Consider the following 17,899-nt stretch of genomic DNA (forward strand, 5'->3'; position numbering starts at 1 on the left):
GTGAGAAGTTCTGAGGTCCCTGAATACCTAAGAGAGAACCTAGAGCATCACGTCTGGGAGCTTGGGTTTCTTGCCTCCACAGACGTCCCATCAGTATTCACACAACAGGCCATCCATCCCCTCTGCGGGATCACGTCAGGTCACTATGGCTGCCCTAAAGGGAGGAAAATTTCCATCCCAGAAGCAAGCCTTTCACCTGTTCCGAAGATCACTCTTAAAAGGGAACAGCTGATAATGAGGAAAGGTCAGCATTCCTATAGGAAACTCACCACACTGGAGACGGTCCTGGTAAATTTTTCCTGAGTGGAAGAATAAAGTTTTCCATTAGATTAGCATTTCCAAAGTGTTTTATGGGAAGCACATTCTCAAGATGTTCTAGAAGATTTTCCACAAGATAACATAAAACTAAAATACAAATAACATAAAATAGAAAAGACGTATGGCCAAATCTATGGGAGGAACTCAGCATATGAAACCCTCTTGTGGAAACATACTGCATCTTAGAATATCAAAGGCCCTGAGACGTTCTTCAGTAAAGTCCTGTATATTGCATTTTTCAATATGTATTTTCCGCAGAAATCCATTTGCATGTAGCATTTATTACAATTCTACTGGACCTTCTTTCAAAGAGACTGGTGGATATAGCACATTAGAGGGAAAAAAAAACACAGGAGTCAGATTCAAGAGAACTACATCTAAATCCTGGCTCTGTGTCTTTGTCATTTTATTTTAAGGAGTTTGTACTTCAGTTTCTAGGTAATGGAAAACCATCTAGATTTAGTTTAGGTTTTTAAAATACGCTTATTTGTTAGACATAATATAGATTCATTATAGAGATTTTGGAGACCATAAAAAATGTATAGAAGAAAATTAGAATTGCTCATAATTTTACCATCTAGAGATGAGTACTGTTAAAATTTTGATATATTCCTTCAAATCTCTTTGGTCTATTTAAAGAATCTGTAGATACCTAGTTTTAAAAAAACACAATATGCCTAGTTTTATATTCTACAGCTTTTTGGTTTTAACAATAAGAAAAAAGTGTGATTAACCAGAATACCCAACTATGTTCCGTGTGAACATGAATTTAAGTGATGTCATAGGATTGCATCATAGGAGTAGTCTCTGGAACACTTGAGGCCAGATATTTCAGAAACCATAATTATTTGGGCTTGAGAAAGGTAAGGCCAGGTAAAAGTGGTAATTACAAAGCACGTACGATAGAATGTCGACAGCAGCCTGGAACCAAATGCAATCCTTGAGCATGAAAACACTTGAATAATCACACAGAGATAAATAATAGCTGTAAAAACAAAAAGCCTCCTTTCATTCAGTCCGGGTCAGACTTTGTCACCCACGAACTTGCAGCAACCTTGCAAAAATCTGTCAGCTCGAAGAGCTTTGTGGATTTGGAAATTGCACGCATTGATTATAGGCCTGTTCTGTGATTGGCAATCAAGCCAACCCTTCATTATTGACTATTTTGGGTTGTTTCCAAATTTTTATTATTATAAGGAAGACTGCAAAGAGGATTCCTGCCCATAATTTTTTTTGCACATTCATGATTGCTTCCTCAGGATATATTCCTAGGAATTGAACTCCTGGGTCACAAAGAATGAACATTTTCAAGGTTCTTGATATATCTGCCACACTGCTCTCCAGAGCGCCGAGAACGACGTACGTGGTCAACATCCTCGTGTGAGAGAGGCAGCTTCCTCACCCACTAGCAACATTGGCTATTATCAGTGTTTGAGAACACAGTCCAATTTGAAGAGCAGGAATTCCCATCTCTCTTTGAGTTATATTCCCTTTATTATCAGTGATAGTCAATCTTTTTTCATATGCTAACGGAATGATGATATTTCTCTTTTTATATTGTCTTCCTATTTCCCATGCAAATCTTTTTATTGAGATGTTCACATGTTCCCCCTTGACTTGTAAGAGCTCTTTGTAGATTAAATATATTAAAACACTTCGGAAATCACATATGTTGTAATACTGTCCTAGTTTTCTCACTTGGATTTTCAGTTATTTATGATGTTTTAATAGTTTCCCGAATATAAAGCATAAAATATGTAATGCATGTGGGATTTGTATCCCACATGCTTAAAACCATATTAGAATGTCAGACAAAAGACCTTACCTGAAACTCAGCTGCCCAGAAATAACCATTCTACTATTTTATTTAGTGTAGAATTTCCTAATATTTTCTGCTTCTCTCCAACAGAGGTATGCCATTGGGTGGATAGCCTCATGGCCTACTTCACTTTCACTTATTTTTGTGAATGTTTTTTCCATTTTAACAAATACTCTTCTGTAACTGGATTTTTGTCATTCCACAACTTTCCATTGCACGCAACCAGCATTTACTTAAATATTCCCTGGTTTTGGTGACCAGGTTGTTTCCAATTTTTGTCATTATTTGTAACCCTTTGGTGAATACCTTTGCCCCACCATCCATCCTCACATCCTTGATTATGTCTTTAGAATGAATTCCTCTACTTTCTGGGACAAAGAGCAGGTATGTTTTGAATTCCTTTCATTGTTTTTCCAGTAACTGATATTTATTTTTTGCATTTCTAAATAAAGCAATTTTTAAGAAAATAAGAATCATCCATAATTTTTCCACCCAGAAGCAGGTACAGTTGAAAGTGTTAGACTTTCATCTATACCTTTTCATGTTTGTGTACAAATAACAGGGATTACACTGGGCACGCTGTCTTTTAAAGACAATTGTTTAACTTCACTACATCATAAATAGCTTTTCCAGTACAGATGTAATGTTAAACTGAGATACTCTTACTGATCACATAATATTACCTTGTTCAGACATGTCCTGATTTATTTAATCATCTTTCTTTAAGAATTTCAGGGTGAAGGGAATTTGGGGGTTTTGTTTTCCAAATTCCTGAAGTTATCTACACCCTGTGATAAACATCATTGTCGTGTTCCTAGTTATTTTCTCGGGATATATATATATATATACATATATATATATATATATATATATATATATAGTCGCTTCTGGTGAAGTCAACGAGTCAACGATATGTCCATTTTTGAGGATTTTGACCTATACTTGTAGATCATACCATGAACTTTGACGCTGCCTCCCACAGCGTGCAAGACTGTTTTCTAGAACCCTGACCACTATAGGGAATTATCTTTTAATTAAAAATATTTGGTGAAATGTGGCATTGTATAGCTGTTTTAATGTGCGTCGTGTTTTTAAACAATAACATCAAACATTCTTTCATATGTTTACTGACCCTTTCGTTTTCTCTTCCATCAATTACTTGTCACTTTTACCTATTAGGGTGTTTATCTTTTTCTCATTGTTTTGTAAGCTTTCTTTATAAATTAAGCTTATTAACACTCAGTGTGCTGTAGTTTGGGAAGCATTTTTCCAGTTTTGCTTTTGCTTCTGATTTTTTTTGTACATTGTTAGCATATAACAACAGTAATATTACGTAGTCTGACTTATCAAATTTGTCTCCGCACCACCTTCTTTCAACATCTTCCTTAGAAAGACCCTTCTCCTGTCCCAAGTCTTTTATAAAAGGCTGACCTACATTTTCTTCTAGTGCCTTTGTGACTTTATTTTTATATACATATCTCTAATTCACCAGGAATTTATTTAAGTTTATCACAGAGCTAAGGATCAGAGTTAATTTTTTCCCAACATCATTTATTGAATAATCCATCCTTTCCACAAGGATTTGAAATGTCACCGTTATCACATACTAAATATTTATATATACTCCAGTCTGTCTCTGGGCTTGCAGTTCTGTCCCATCGATCTCTCTGTCTATTCTGGGGCTGAGGGGAGAGAGATTTCTGGGGTAGAACAGGCAGGACTTGATAAGTGATTACACTTGGGAGGAGCTGAAGAGGCCTTCAAGGTCTGAGACTGAATAACCGGATGGATGGTATGGCCATTAATCAGGAAAATGGAGGTGGGGGAGGGCTCACTCTATCCTGAGTCTCTCCTCTCTTCAATCCATCACTCACATTTCAGGCAGAATAAATTTTTTAATACATATTTATTTAATATATTGGAAAAAATAATGCATGCACAGGGTAAAAAATATTCAATCAGTACAAAAGGTTTGCACTGAAAAGTCTCCCTCCCAGCTCCTACTCTTCATTCCCCTCCACAGAAGCAGCACTGCTAAGAATTTTGTGTGTACCCTTATGGCTTGCTTTCGATACATGAAGCCTAGTTGGATAGATGTCTCCACACGTGCACATTCACACGCAGCTTTCAGACAAATAGAACCGGACTACAAACACCGTACAGCACCTCGATTATTTTAGCCTCAATGATTGATCTTGGAAATGGTGTCATATGAGTGCACCTTGTTGTTGTTAATCTCTGCTTGCAGTCCCACAGAATGATCCGCCATCATTCTCTAACCCAACCTCTAGAGAGAAACACTTTAGAAGTTTGTTCCGATTAATTTTTCTTTTTAAGCACAGAGCTGAGCGTGTTTCTCTTCTGTTTAAAATTCTCCTTGGCTCTTCTCTACCAACAAAACACAGTTGAGAGGCCTGGGTGTGACAACTGGGGTTTTCACAACATGGCCTCCCTTCCTGTCAAACCTCATCTCGAGCTATGTCTCACCTTGGCCCTCTGACTCGCAGCTTCAAACTTCTTGGAAGTCCCTCCCAAACCCTATGGTTTCTCATGTTGTGTGGCTTTTTAGATGCAGTCCCTGCTGCCTTAAAATTCTGTTCTGCCTGGTGCAATGGGGGGGGGGGGGGGGGCCCTTCCTTTTCCTAAAAAACTCTGCTCAGTAGCCACCTCCTCTGCGAAGCCTTCCCTTAATCCCTCCTCACCTTTGTAAACATATGCACACGTGCATTTGGGCATGTACGTGCCCGCGTGCACACACACACACGTACATGCACACGCACACGCACGCACGGACCAAATGAGTTAAGTCCTCCTCAGTGCTCCCGGGGCATTTGCTCGCGCCCCTAATGCCCCAGACCTTACTCTGTTGTACCTACTATCTTCCTTCCCAACAGAGTACGGAGGTAGCTCAAGAATTACCTTCTCTGTGCAGACTTTCTTGAGGCCTTAGGTAGAACGGACCATTCTACCCCTCACCTCACCTCACTCTCCTACACCAATCACAGGACCCACAGAACTTCATTTCCAGTATTTTCGTTCCTTAGAGGGTGGAAGAGCTCCTTGCAAGTTGGCCATGATCTCCTTGGCTGCTGCAGTTCCCATGCTCCAACACTGTGTCTGACACGCCACACTGTGTCAGCTGGGCACACTCAGCTTGGATAGAACAGGGTGGCCATGTTCACGTCAGTGCCCATCCTGACTGCTCCGGTGCTCCTGCTGATGCCATCACTGGACACCTCCTTAGCGCCCCATGAATGTTGTTGATTGAACAATAACTATTATTTACATGTCCACAATTCTCCGACTCAAAGCTAGGATGTGTCCTATTTGCTTTTGATTCTTCAAGGACCTATGGCAGCACCTGGAGGTGGTACACTCAGCCAACTAAAGGACTTGAGTGGATGTATAGAGATAGAAACAAAGTTGCTTTGTAGCTTGTGCTAGGGACTAGACATGGCTTCCCACCCTCTTCAGTCACTGCTCACCGCTCTCTTTGGGTGACAACAGTCCTTATGGTGGCCTGCATGGTCTGGCCCCTGCCTCTCTAGATGAGTTAAGATTATGTTCAGCTGTGAGTAGTAGAAATTCCCAAATAACTGTAGCTTAAATATGACAGAAACGTCTTTCTCTCTTCCACACAAAGAGACAAACAGTCAACCAGGCAAAAAATGCAGGTCCTTGGTCATCAGAGACCCAGACTTCTCTTTTGTCATTCTGCCGTCTCTAACACATGGTTCTATGGCATGGTCTATGATGGCAGCTCTGGCTGTGGACATGATATTTGAGTTTCACCCAGATGGGAAGAATAACGGATAAAGAACATTTCCCAAAAGGTGCATGTAGAACATTCCATTGACCAGAGATTACCTGCATGCCCAGGGCTAGCTGCGAGCGATGGTGGGAAATACAGTCTTTATTCCAGGCTGTCTTAGACCCACTTGAAATAAAAGACTCCCTAGTCAAAATTCAAGAGGACACTATGTCTTGGGGGACAAGGAGCAGTCTTTTCCACTTTTCCTCTCTACCCCAATCACAAACATGTTCCCTTCTGTGACTCCTCGGCTCACCATCACCTTCCTGCCATGCTCCCTGATGATATAAGATCCTTGTCCCCGTTGCCAACTCTCTCCCCTCCCACTCCACCTAATTCAGTTCCTATCACCAATCAGAACTCAGCTCATCCTCACTAAGTCAAAAAAATCAATTATTGGATGTCAAAGTGTCATATCCCTCCCCCTTAAGTCACCTGTCAAAATCCTAAGTTTATATTTATTTGCGAGATTATTTGATTGACATCTGTCTTCCTCACTAGACTGTAAGCCCCACCAGGCAGAGAACAGGTCTGTCTTTGGTTACTATTTTGTCTCCAGCACCGAGCACAGGGTCTTGTCCACAGCAGGTTCTCAATACAGTAGCAGAGCACATTGCCTAATGAATTGTGTGTACAGTGGGCCATTTGGGAGAAAGCTCTGGAGCCAGGGAAAGATATCAAGCTACAGGTCTTCTTTCGGTCATTAGCTGCATAGAAGTGAAAAAGTTGTGGGAATAGTTAAGATCCTTCAGGAGAGAAGGTAAAGAGAGAAGAAAATAAACACTATTTGTATTTATTGCATAGATGTATATGGTAGGAAGAGAATAGTACACAAATAAATAAATGTAGAACATGAAGAGAGAAGAAAAAATGTCCACTGGCCACGTTCTGTGTTGGGCTCGCTGCTTGGGTTCTCATTCTTCCTCAAGGCGGCCCTGAGACCTAGCTCTTAGCGCCCCGGTGAAGAGGGCCAGACTGACATTTAGGCAAGAGACTGTGTGACTTGTTCAGGATATGGATCAGGGGCGGCTGACTCTATGCCCATCCCTCCACTGAGAATGTTCTCCTGAGGAGCGAGAAGATGAGGAGAGTCCAGTGTTTGATGAATGCAGGACACAGAGTTCTAAAGTCCTAAAGATGCAAGTCAGAGATGAGCGGTGCCCAGGTCTGCATCTCTGGGGTCTATATCTTCTTCAAGAATTTAGTAGTAAAAAGAACAGACAGGGATGAGACGTACGTTTGTTCGAAGGGTGATTAACCACTGCTAGGTGATATAGTAGGGGAGCCCCCGGATCTCAGCGCTTATCCTAGCAGAGGTATGCCTGGCTCCCTTCACAGTCTGATGACAGCCCTGGCACCTGTCCCGCATGGTCCTTCTACAAGTGGGGACTCAACGACCCGTGTTGCAGCCATCTCGCAGTGCCGTCCCGGAGACCCAGCCTCCAGCTGCATGAACGGGAGACCGTGCATGGAGCAGGCTCACCTACCGCTGCTCCTAAACGCCTGTGTGGGGTCTGGGAATATGTTCTAATCAGGTGCCCTGGAAAAAAATTGGCTCCATGAATGCAAAGCGTGGTCTCTGCCACTCCAAAGCTTTCTGGATTATAGGAGGGTTTGGCTCGTTTGTCAGCAGAGGTAAAGGAACTAGCAGAGAGGGAGCAATGAGGGCAGGAGAGCGTGGGTGAGGACTGGTGAAGGGCTCTGGCTGGAAGAGACTGCAGGTGGGACGGGAGAAGGTCCAGGCCCACCTCGGGAGCATACGTGCATGAAGGTTAAGAACTCAGGCTCTTGAGCCAGACTTTCCAGATGAAAATGTTCCCTTCACCATTTGCCAGCTAAGTGACCTTGGGTAAGTCACTTAACTTCATCATGAGTCAGTTTTATCATCAGTAAAATAGGAATGGTACAACCACCTATGCCATAGCTGTGTGGATTAAACAAGTTAATGTATAGAGTACAGGGTAGAGTACCAGACGTATAATAATAGCTCAAGAAGTGTCCTGTATCCGTACAGCTGTTCATTTGTGATACCTGGACGCATGCCCTTGGACCCAGATTGGTGCGCACACCAGTCCTCTGCAGTTACGGTTTCCCGCTTGAGCCACGGGGTCCTCCAGCAGAATGAGTGTGGCATTCCAGTGCACACACGCACCACCCTTTATTTAAACAGTCCCCCATGAGGGAGCGCGTGGCAGTTCCCAGGCCTTTCACGCTCTAATAATATTAACAGTGCTGCAGTGGACATCCCAGCCCGTGTGCTCGAGCACATGGGAAGGTCTCTCTGTTCTAGAGTGGGAATCACTGGGTTCAAAAGCACAAGTGTTTCCATGCAGAGACCACTGTCCCCGAGTTGTCCTCCAGGAGGTGCACCTTTGTCACTTCTCCCAGGAGCCCTGGATGAGGGTCCCAGCTTCCCATGTGATAGATGGCTGTTTAATGAAGAAGCAGGGCTGTTTTCTCCATTTCGCACCATAAAGTTGATGAAAATCTTAGGGATGTGGAAACACACACACACGCTCCAAACGAAGAAAAGAATACTGCACACTCAGAGTGAATAAATATTTAATTCGCTCCCCAGACAGGGAGGCGGCTGTGTCCGGAGACAAAGCGCAGAGGCTGCGACAGGCTTGGGCTACCCACGTGACCCGGGCAGGCCACTTAGGCTGTGTGAGCCTGAACTGTGGCTCTCGAAGATGGAAACCCAGGGCCCGCAGGTGGCACAGTCAGTTAAGGGTCTGACTCTTGGTTTCAGCTCAGGGTGTGACCTCAGGGTCATGAGATCGAGCCCCGTGTGGGGCTCAGTGGGGAGTCTGCTTGAGAGTCTCTCTCCCCCTCTCTCTCTCGGCTCCTCCTTCCTCTCTCAAATAAATAAATAAATAAATCTTAAAAAATAAAAAAGATGGAAATACACGTCCTACCACATGGGCACCTAGGACTGTGCCTGACTCATAAGAAGTCCCCCGTGATGTCACCTGCTAATGTCCTATGTCAAGAAGGCACCTGCAATCAAGTCTCATGTCATGATATATACATGGTATCTGCTGTGGGATGCAGGTGCAGCTTAGTATCCTGATACGATGAGTGCAGGTTCCCCTCCCCGCCAGGCAGGAAGAAAGTCCTAAGCCCAAACGTGGCTGTGGGGGGGAGTGAAGGAATAAACAAGCCAATGAAAGTGGAGAGAGGATGACAGGTATTTGGGGGTGAGGTGAGAGAACTCATGTCCTGTGGTTCCTAGTGAAAGTGAAGAAAGCCAGCCGTGGTCCCATCTGGAGCAAGGACGAAGCCTACAGCCCCAAGCTGTGGGGAGGTTTTGACATGTGGAGACATACATGAGGGGAGCCCAAGGGCTCTCCACTGCATCACACGTGGAGAAAGTCACTGCCTTTTCTGCTCTCTGCCAGTTCTCCACACGTCCTGCTCCATGTCTATCCCCTTCTAAAACACATTCCCCGAGGGCAGGCATTTCTGCCTCTATCTTATTCCCCGGTGTGTCCTCTGTGCGGGTGAGCGCCTGGCCCATGGAAGGCTCTCAATGAACACGTGTTAAACAGGTGTCTCTTTTGAACAAAGAGACAGGGATTCTCAAGCTCAGAACCTTCCACAGCAGGAATTGAACCACCTTGCTTTGGGTTCGTTGTATTTATTCTGGCTCCCTGTCATGGTGGTCACGGGGCTGTTCGTGAACAGTCCAGCTCTCCTCTTCCTCGAGGCTCACAGTGGGACTGCACTCCAGCCCACTGCAGATGCAGGCAGGCTGAGTGAGTGACTTTGGCCAATGAAATATGCCCTGAGGTGACAGGTGTCACTCCCAGGCGGGTCTGTCAGAGTGAGTGCATGGTTTACAACATTACCTTCCCTGCCTCAGCGGCTCAGTGGCCGTGAGAGCAGGTGCCATAAGGGCTGGCTGCAGCCTGAATGACTGGGTGACTTGGAGGAGTAGAACTCCCTTGCTAATCACCCTTTGCATATCCATCACTAAAGGGAAATGCATTCTTGCAATCACTACTGGGATTACTGCCATGTCACAATCTATCCTACTCTTGTCCTTCAATTCTACTGAAGGACAAGAAATGCCCATGGAGGGGCCGAGCAGGGAGCAAGGGCAGGGCACACTGGCGCAGGGACAAGAGACTTGGGGGACCTAGGATGCCTTCTGATAGAGGACATAGAAGGTCCAGCTGAGGGTGGAAGAATGGATGAGACTCCTAAGGGTAGGGGCCCTAGCTTGGCCATCTCTGTAACCCTCTTGTGGGTCTAAAGCAGAGCCTTGACCCTATACATGCCTAATAAAGTTTAGTGGAGCAATGAATGAATTTTTTTTTTATTTTAAAGATTTTTATTTATTTGACAGAGACAGAGACAGCCAGAGCGAGAGGGAAGACAAGCAGGGGGAGTGGGAGAGGAAGAAGCAGGCTCATAGCAGAGGAGCCTGATGTGGGGCTCGATCCCATAACGCCGGGATCACGCCCTGAGCTGAAGGCAGACACTTAACCGCTGTGCCACCCAGGTGCCCCGCAATGAATGAATTTTAACTGAGAAGCCCCATCCAATGAGTAGCATTTGGACCTCTAAAAATGGACAAAATGGGCTCGAAATCCACAAATTGCACGTGTGACTTTGAACAAGCCCCTTAAGTGATCTGATGAGTTTCCTCATCTCAAAAATGGGGATGATAATAACACCTCATCATAAGATAAAGGAACACATGCAAAGTGCTTTGTTTAATACCTGCCTGAAGTGAGCACCAGATAAGGGTGAACAAGGCAGGCTCTGGGATCAGACGTGGGTTTTAGTCCCAGTCTGATAGCTACTGACAATGTGACCCCGGGTGGTTATTTCTTCTTTGAAGTCCCTTCATTGCTAAATGGAATGAATGCTGTCTAGTTCACAGGCTGGTCGTGGGCACGAAGTGAGAAAGCAGAAAGCGCCTAGCGCAGTACCAGGAGGAGTCAGCACTGACTCTCCCTCCTTCACACATTCCAGGGGAATTCCGGGGATGCAGGCTTGGAAACAGGATCTGGCAACACCCACCAGGGTCCTGTTTCCAGTTCTCACTTCTCCAAAGTAGCAGCTCATTATGACAAATGAAGCCATGCAGGGCCATTAATGGAGGATAATGGGTTAATTTGTTACATCTCCTGGGGTCAAATTTAGAGTTGAGCCCCACAGTCTAATGGCTCTGCTCAGGCTCTGTCAAGATGCTGCATGGCAGGATGGGGTCTTTAAAGGTGATCCATCTCTCAGGGCTGCTGGGACAAAGGTGACTGATCTTTTTCTCGGTGCAGCCGTCCTAGGGAAGTTGGCGCTCACTGGCATACCGTGAGCTCAGGGCTGGAGAATTTAGAACGGGTGTGGGAGGTTCTCCAGCCTAAAGATCCTACTCTTTCCTTCTGCAGCTCTCTGCCCCCAGCCCCAGCCGACCCTTTTCTCTTTTCCACTGACATTATAGAGCACCTACTGTATACCCATGCTCGGCACTTCACCAGATGCCTTTTCATTCAGCCCTTCCAGAGACTCTGTGAATTCTGCATTGACCTTGTTTTCTAAACAAAGCACTGAGTTTGGGAAATAATCACTAAATGACCCCAAATCAAGGCAGGGCAGGGACGGAGATGACATATGTTTTCATCCAGCCTCAAAATCAGTTCCTCTCTATCTCATTACCATGTCTCTCCAGACTGCGCCGAATGTAAAGAGAGCCTGCAAGGATGACAGACCATACGTTCAACAAGAGCATGGGGGCGGGGTGCAGGGGTGGCTCTGATGGGGGGGCGGGTCTCAGGCACTGCCTGGTGCCTGTGGGCAGGGGGCTGCTGCTGAACAGACCGCTGGGGCTGCCTGACACGCCGCGCCAGAGGTCTGAGTGCTGCAAGCCTGAACCACCTCGCTGGGAGAGCTCCTCTCCAGGAAAGAGAATATCTGTTGTGCTTGACAAGTGCAAGTGACACCTCAGAAATTGCTAGTATCAAGCCCTGGAGCCCAACCCTACAATTTCCGGGTAAATCAGCAGTTTCCTCGAGGCGCCGAGTGGGCTGCCAGGCGAGGTCCTGACTGCCCATCCTGGGCTGCGATGAGCCCTGTGGATGCTGAATGGGACTGACCCCGTTCTGCCCCTCTGCCTCTCCCGGAGGGGAGCGTTCCCTGAGCACCCCGCTGGGGAAAGGGGTGGGGGGAGGGCCAGTCACTGCCCATTCTGGTTGCCTGGTGGTTGCCTCTCCAGCCCAGTGTTTCTCTCTGTCCTGGCCCCTGACAGCTCTCCTGGGAGCCGGCTCCCATCCAGCCAGCTTCCCTCCCACCCTCCCCAGCAAAGCGAGAGGGCGCAGTGCTGTAAGACTTGAGGAATTTTTGAAGAATGAACCTGGAGCCATTGGCCTGCAGGTATAATGCTGCTCTCAGATCGCAGACTGACTCTGTGTGCCCCTCCCAGGGGCAGCGCCAGCAGCGACGGGCCACCCTGCAGGGCTATGGTAGAAGATGTGCCAGGATCAGAGAGGGGCTCCAAGCCTCCCCACTGTGTTGAGTCTGCTCCATGGCAGGTGGCTTCCTTTCCATCTACAAACACGCCCCGGCGCAGGGATGCCAGTAAGTTCCATGGGAACCCTGGCAGCTGGGAGAGAGGCATTGGGAAGGGCTGAGGCCACGGCAGGGATCGGGGGCAAGGAGCGCCACGATACTCACGGGCTGGGGACAGAAGAGCACCTGCATTGTGAACTCGTTCCTTCTGGGCTGGTGCTGCTCTTGGCACAGAAGACCTCTCAAAACTGGCGTGTGACGTCGTGCAGAATGGCCTTGGATCCCACCAGACAGGGGAGGTCTTCTAATGCCAACTGCCAGGGCCCAGAGCCCCCTGTCCCCCAGGTGGGTTCCAGGAGCAAACTGGGAGCCTCCAGGGGATCGGGCAACATGCTCTCTAGCCGTGCAGGAGGATACGAATCCCATCTGGAGAGAAACATTCCCATGTTCCCTCAGAGGATCTGAAGGCAGTTGACTATTCAGGTGATCCCGGGCACGCAGCGTGTGGAAGGCTCTTAGATAGGGTCAGTACTATAGACGGGCAGAGGCAAGAACTTGGACCTTAGGGTCAGACTGACTTAGTCTGAAGTTCCAGTTTTGCCATTTCCCCTGGGGTGTGCCCTCTGCACCTGCAAGATTCTCACCTGTCGATAGGGCCCAGGGAGAGAGTCCACCTTTACGGGCTGATGTAGGGATTATATCAGGCGATACAGGTAAACCACTTTGTCTGGGGCCTGGTTGATGTAACATTTTACAAATGATCACCAATTACTGTAGTTTTAATGAAATGCAGCCCCCTTGGGAGCCCGAGTGGGTGAAAGATAGGTAATAATTTGTGATCGGCCTGTTAGCCGTGTCTCTGCAACTGGTTCCCTTCAGAAGAGTTCAAAATCACACGTTTTATGAAGCCACTGAAACATCTTTTCTACAAACGCGCTTTGCACTGTTTGGCTTAACTGAACTTCTCTTCAGAGGGGAAGGCAGTGCGGCCGTCCGCTGACCTGCTATGGGCCAGCCACTCCCACTCCCAGCCTCAGTTAACTCTCTCCGAAGCCTTCATTGAGAGAGAGGTGACGTCATCTCCGTGTTTCTGGAGAGGACATGGCCCTTTCCCTGCGGTTCCAGAGCTGGCAAGGGCACCCGGGGATTCACGCCCAGCTCCTCTAGCTTCTTCTCATGACTCGGTAGCTGCTTCTAGAGTCAGCCCGGATGCCCCTGAATCCAGATTCTGCCCCCTGAATCACCCCTGAGACTTAATCCAGGACCCAAATCTGGGAGTCCCCCTCCCCCGAATCTGAGACCCAAAGATGAGGCTGGCGGGGCATCCCCACCCCTTCCGCTTGGCAGCTTTGCTTGCTGAATACCAGAGCTGCTGGGAGCAAGTGAGAGGGAAAGGCACCTTTGAAGTCCTCCCTCACGCTGAGCTGCAGAAAGCGGTTTGTTGTCTTATGCAGAGAGCAGTTGAAGATATCAAAGGGAAGATGGGATGTTAAATTTTGAGTGATCAATGTTTAATCGTTGGAGTTGTAAGCTGTCAGGAGTGATGCTCAAGGAGAGGTTCCCTGTGATTTGCAGGGTTTGCGATGAGACGGCAGCAGGGGGACCGGCCCTCAAGAGTCCCTGTGTGCACACAGAGAGCGGTGGCGCTCTGGCGGGGGCCCACGGCCCACCAGGCACGGACTCGCTCTGTGGGCTTGACCGGAGTGTGGGCATGATCAGGAAAGACAGGGTGAGGGTAGGGCCTCTCTCGGCCCAGGAGCAACCCTTCATGCACCCTTCCTTCAGCAGTGCTTTAAATGCATTGGGGGGTGGGTCTCATTAGCCAAGCGGCCAAAAGAACCTAAGGATCTAGCACTTGCCAGGAAACATCCATTTGCTTTTTCATTGAAACTTCTCTGGAAAATTCCAGCCGGCCATAAGGCATCAATAGAAGAGGTAAGTGTCCCTGCTGAGGCAGGAGGCAGTGTGGATTCCAGCGACGGTGATCCTGGGATGGAGATGGACCCTCCCCCGGCAGGTAAGGCCTGGCTCAGTAGGCCGGTGTCCCTCTCCCTTCTGGGTATCCTTACATCCAGGGTCTCTGTCATTTTCTCAAATGGCTCAGAAAGGAAGAGAGAGCCTGCAGCCCCTTGCCCTCCCACCAAGCCCTGGCAGATGGGGACTATGCCTTCCCAGGACCCTGAGCCGTGGCACTGTCCCAGGCTTGCCGGCCACCACGCAGGAGAGAACACAAAGGCCCGAGTCCCGAGTTCAGTCCTGTTCCCTCCAGAGCTCACACTTTTCCTGTCAGGGAGGCTGCAGGGCTCAGACAAGGCCATGAGTGGGGAGGAGCTCTCCCTAAAAGCTTTTTTGGCTGGCGAGCGAGAGACAGGTCAGGGACCCCCTGCAGCAGCCTTCTTCTGCTCCCAAATTCGGGCATCATGAGAGGATCTGGAAAGGCTCCGAGTGGGTTCCAGGAGATCCAGTTGAGGCCGGGGTTGTGGAGGGAGTGACTGGCAGGAGGGTAAACCCGGGCCCCGGCTGCCTGCATCAGGGAGCGTCGCCGGCCCGCCACCGGCCCCCCCACCATCTCCCCAGCAAAACGCAATTTCACGACCCTTTGGGGGATTAGAGATTTTATTTGCCTCTTTTCGAAAGCTTCGAAATTCTTCCTGAACATCAAATAACTGCTGGCAAACACAGCCTGATGAGTAACGTGGAGTGAAACAGAACCAGGCGGGCCTGCTCACTCGGGGCTGTTCCCTGGAGGAGGAAGGGCGAATCACATTTGGAGTGAGGCTGGGCTCCAGGCCACAGGAAGCCCGTCAGGAGGGGGACGCGGATTTCCAAGAGGGAGGGGTCAAGGTCCCCTGGAACTTGCCAGGAGATGGGGCCATGCCGCCTGCCATCTGGCCTTGTCAGGAGGAAAAATGAGGAAGGGTCCCAGCTGCCGAACTCTGGGGGTGCTGAACACACTGGGCCGGAAGCAGGGACCGTGAGGGCCCCCCGGCATCGGGACTGGGGCCATGAGGTAGGGCGTTAGGAAGCCTCAGTATTATGTAGAATCCCGACGACCTGGTGAGGTGGACTCAGCTAGCTGCCTAAACCATACCCATTCCCCCTGTCTTTCTTACAAAAGGAAGCTGTGAATTTGTTCAAATCAGCTGAAACACTCCATTTCCCAGGTCCCCTTTCCACCAGGGGAGACCCCGGGACAGAGCTGGCCAAGGAGAGCAGCGGGTATCTGAAAGGCTTATCTGGAAAGCTGGTTTTCCTTCTTTGGGCACTGCCCTTCCCCCTTGCCACTCCTTCGACCTCCAGGAACACGGACTTGACCCTACACACCGAAGACAGTGGAACAGGAAGAAGAAGGTCAGGCCCTGGTGACTCCAAGGAGCCCCTGCACCGTCCTTGGACTTCCTCCCTCTGGAAAAAAAGTGTTTATTGAGAAAAATATATTAACTAAGCAGATGTTCTTTGGATTCACTTGCAAAAGCAAACCCTAGTCCAGGATTGGCGGCCCCAGCAATTGACAGGTTACCCCCTCTTTGTGAGTCTCCTCCCCTCTCCTGGGGCTCAGCTTCCTTCCCCAACCCCTCTCCAGCCGCTGCCACCCAGCTCCAGGCCCAGCTCCTGCAGGAGGTTGCCCCCCTGCCGGCGCTGAGCCCTCAGGCCATGCCATTCCTACTCTATCCGAGAGCTTGGGCCATGATCAGCCACCCCACCTCCAAGTCCTTCCCATGCTAAGGTCCGAGCTCTTCAAGCAGAACCGGGGTCCTTGATTCATGGATCCCTGGATGTAAGGGAACAGCTGTCCGCTTTGTCTGGGACGAAGGGGTACGACATGGTACGTTACAACGGGGCACGTCGAGAGCACTGCAGGGTGAGGGGTGGCCTGAAGATTTCAGAGCCACACTAGAACCTGGGGAGCTGGCTCTGTGGTTTTCCACGCTGTCCCAGCAGCACCATCATAAGACAAAATGCTAGATGCAGCCCCAGTGCGGGGGGAGGGGGGCTGCTCTGGGAAAGCCCTGGGATTCCACCGAGCAGGGCTCGGAGACACAGTGACTGGGGGAGACGTGACATGTCTGGGCACCCAGCAAGCTGGAGGCAGAAGCTGGAGTGGCGGCTGGGGTGACTACTGCTCTAGGATCTTGCTTCTCTCCAACCATGGCTCAGAGATTGAACTGGGGCCTCTCCTTCTCTCTTTTTCCACTGTCCCCTCCTCTCCTGCCTCCCACAAATTCCTCTTCATTCATCCACTCAAACAATCATTCTCAGAGGTGGATCTGATGACCTCTCTCTCCCATTTAAAACACTTTCACCAACTCGCCTTCATTTGACATTCAAAGCCCTTGCCTGCTGGCTCCAGCCTGACCCTCGGACTCATCTTCCCCCACACCTGCCCTTCTGTGGACCCTTTGCCTCCCCATGTTCCACCCTCAGCTCCCTGAAGCTCTTTCCTGTCCCAGAGCATGGGGGTAGGGGTGGGGTGCCCCTTCATAATCCTGAGCCTGTGCACCTGCTCTGTCCCTGCCCCTTTCCTACGCACCCCTGCCCTTATAAGCCTGGCCATCCCTGCCCATCTTGCCGCTCCTTCAAGGCCCAGCTTGTTTGCCAGCTCCTCTGTGGAGACTTCTCTGTCTCCTGCTTAGGCTGAGTGCCTGAGTCATCTGGTGGTGTGACAGTGGGCCCACTGCCTGTCCCTGTTCACTTACCTGGTACTGACACCAGACCAAGTTTCCTGAAGGGCTGTCGTTATTATGTCCCCAGTGCCTGACTGCTTCTGCACATACCTGGCTTGCAGTCTGTTGAATGACATGAATGAATGAATGAATGAATGAATGAATGAATGGGTTTCCTCCAAGCAGGGCATGTACTGTCTTGATTAAGCAACAATAATGCCCATTTGTCATGTTTTCCCATCTCCTCCACACTCCTCACCAACAGCACCTCGATCCCAATTCCCTCCTGGAATTTGCCTCTTCCTCTTCCCCACTGTGTGTGGTGCTGTGGGAGTGAGGGGCAGGATTCCAGGCTCCTGTGTCCCACCCAAAAAGCCAGCTCCTAATGTCTCCTGGTCCACGCCAGGGAGCAGGCACGTGTCCTGACCTCTTCCGGGACTTTGCATCTGGGGTGAGTGACGCAGGATGTCAGCCAGGATTATTGGTCACTGACAACAGAATCTAACTTGGTCAGATGCAAGCAGTAAGGGGGATTTACTTGGAAGGAGGTAAGAGAGTCCACAGATTTGCTAGGAAGGCTGGGAACAGGCACAGAGACAGGCAGAGAGGCCAGGCCATGGCCAACCACGGCCGAACTGTCCTCGTGAAGCTAGCCCAATGAGGGCACCAAGGCAGTGCCCCTGAGCACGGGATGTTGCGGCTTGCCCCGGGCACTGGGCACGGGCATGGCCATTCTAATCAGCAGTGCCCTGCAGGTGGACTTTGCTCTTGCCA

Source organism: Ailuropoda melanoleuca, chromosome 6, assembly GCF_002007445.2.
Source record: "Ailuropoda melanoleuca isolate Jingjing chromosome 6, ASM200744v2, whole genome shotgun sequence".
NCBI classification, from domain to species: domain Eukaryota; kingdom Metazoa; phylum Chordata; class Mammalia; order Carnivora; family Ursidae; genus Ailuropoda; species Ailuropoda melanoleuca.